The following is a 2,587-nucleotide window of genomic DNA, read 5'->3' as shown; positions in this document are numbered from 1 at the left end:
TGCAGGGCCCTAAGCCACCAAGCTGTGAAAAGGCCCACAAAGTGATCATGTGTAAGGATGTCCATGCAATCTCACACAGAAAGGCCTTCTAGAGGGGCACTTCTAGTGAGAATACCCAAAGGGAAAGAAAGAGATGTAAAGCTAGGCCCCCAGCTGCTCCAGACTCCTGATGTTCCGGCTTCAACCACCACCTGACCACAAGTGCATGTGCGACCCCAAGACAAAACTACTCAGCTGAACCTTTCCTGAACTCGCTACCCACAGAAACGGTGAGAGAAAATAAAACAATTGTTTTTGTTTAAACCTTGCTGATCTCCCCCTACTTTCAATAAAAACAGGGGGATGAAATGGTCAGACCTCGTATGTTGAAATCCTAACCCTGGCTTCCGTGAATGTGACCTCATTTAGAAATAGGGTCATTGCAGACGTAATCAAGTTATGATCAGGTCCTAAATCTAACAATGGGTGTCCTTATGGGGAAAAGGGAATTTGGAGACACACAGAGGGAAGATGGCCATGTGATGACAGAAGCAGATATTGGAATAACGAAACTACAAGCCAAAATGCCAGGGGTTGCTGGCAACCATAAAAAGCTGGGAAGAGGCGAGGAAAGAATCTTCCTTAGTGCCTTCGGAGGTGGCCCTGCGGACACCTTGATTTTGGACTTCTGGGCTTCTGGAATATAAGACAATACATTTCTGTTGTTTTACACAGCTCGTTTGGTAGTACTCCGTATGGCAGCCCTAGGCAACTGATACAGATTTTGGTACTCGGAAGTGGGGTGTATGTTTTTAAAGAGAAAGAAATGAGCCAGCTAGACAAGGCCCCAGGTGATAAGGGCAGTATTAGTGCAAAGCTGTGCATAGAGGAGGTCCAATCCCCTTCTTGACCCAGCCGCTAAGGACACCTTCCACAACCTTCCTCCTAGCACTTCCCTGCAGCCTGACACCCCATAGAGCTAGCAACTGTAAGAAATGTGGGCAACATGAAGTTTGTATCAGTGATGAGTTAATTTAGAATTTAGTCCAAAAAGATATTTCTCGGGCATCTTAGGCTGGCACCCCTGATGAAGTATGTAGAAGAAGACACCTCAGAACTGTCCACTCAAACTATGGATGGAGGGAATATTTACCCATCAGCTCCTGCCTCCATTGGTCAAGGTATATTATCTTGTCCAAAGGAATATTACCTTCCTTGGACTTCCAAGTTTGCATATAAGCCAGAATGACGTAAGCAAGTCCCCATGAGCTGGGGCAGAAAGCACAAAGTACCCACATCTTAGAGCTCATGGTACAGCAATGCCCAGAACCCGAAGGTGAGCCAGGAGAATATGAGAAGAGGCACAAAAGGGGAGGTCCAAAGAAGCTGATTGGATAGAGGAAGTGAAAGGAAGGCCCAGTTTCTGGATTGGGTAGTCACATGGATGGTGGTGTTCTGTCCACTTGTATATGGAACACAAGGAAAAGAGGGGATTTGGAAAGATAAGGGGTTTCATCAGAGAAATGCTAAATTGAAAAGATTGTGGGACCCTCCGATGATGTCAGGCAGAGGTGGAGCTCATGAGATGGAAAGAGAACCCCCAGACAGGGTACGTACAAAGCGAGGAGCCTCAGGACCCAAAGGCAGGGCCCTCGGAAACCTGGATGCTAAGGGATCAGAGAAGCTAATGAAGGAGGGTGAGAACGAAAGAGAAACGGGAACAGAACCCTGTCACTGAAGCCAGCCGATTTAAATGCAAGGTATAGCGCCCTGGGGGTTTCACATACAAGACCAAATAAAGCATCCTTGCTGCCCTCTCCCTCAACAAAAAAAACCAAACCCTGCTCCTTGTCCTAAATTCCCAGTCTCTCTTCCTGGCACCTTCCCCCGTCACCAAGTCCTGTCAACTCTTCCCTTACAGTGTCATTCAGACTTGCTCCCTCTTCTCTGTCCTCACTGCCACCATCCAGGTCCTGAACCTCATAGCCTCTGGTCTGGACTATCCACTAAAAGTGCCTGTTGCTCCAGTCTCCCCCGCTCCTCTGAAGCCAGGCTGATTTTCCTAATGAAACACCCTGAGCAGGCTGCTCCCTGCACTTTCTCACTCAGGAGCACTCTCATGTTTTGCTGTCATAAGCAGCCCTGCTGTAAATATTGATATATTTGTCTTCTGGTAGACAAGTAGGTGTTTCTTTCTCTTGGGCATAGACTTAGGAGTGGAATTCCTGGGTCAAAGTGTGTGTTCATTGTTTTTCTAATTCTCGACCTTTTTTCTTCTGCTCACCCACAAACCCTACATTCCAGGTAAGTACAATCACTGCATTTCTAGGACAACTCAGAGACTTTGCCGTGTGATTTCCATGGCATGGAGTGCCTTTCCCCTTCAGCCCCAATAATCCAAACCCTGGCATCCTCTGAGCCCAGCTCAGATACCGCCCCCTCTTCCAGGAAGTCCTCCCTGATTCCTCCCCACCAGAATTCATCTCTCCTTCCTCTGTGCTCTGAAGGCACTTGATTTGTTCCTCTCCTCCTATCCTACCTTGCTATTCTCGCTATCTCTGCATGGGTTTCTCCTGTCCTGGGAGCAAAGGCAGTGTCTACATTGTGA

Source organism: Hipposideros armiger, unplaced genomic scaffold, assembly GCF_001890085.2.
Source record: "Hipposideros armiger isolate ML-2016 unplaced genomic scaffold, ASM189008v1 scaffold_381, whole genome shotgun sequence".
Lineage (NCBI taxonomy): Eukaryota > Metazoa > Chordata > Mammalia > Chiroptera > Hipposideridae > Hipposideros > Hipposideros armiger.
The sequence above is the reverse complement of the archived record's forward strand: the minus strand, read 5'-3'. Positions refer to the sequence as shown.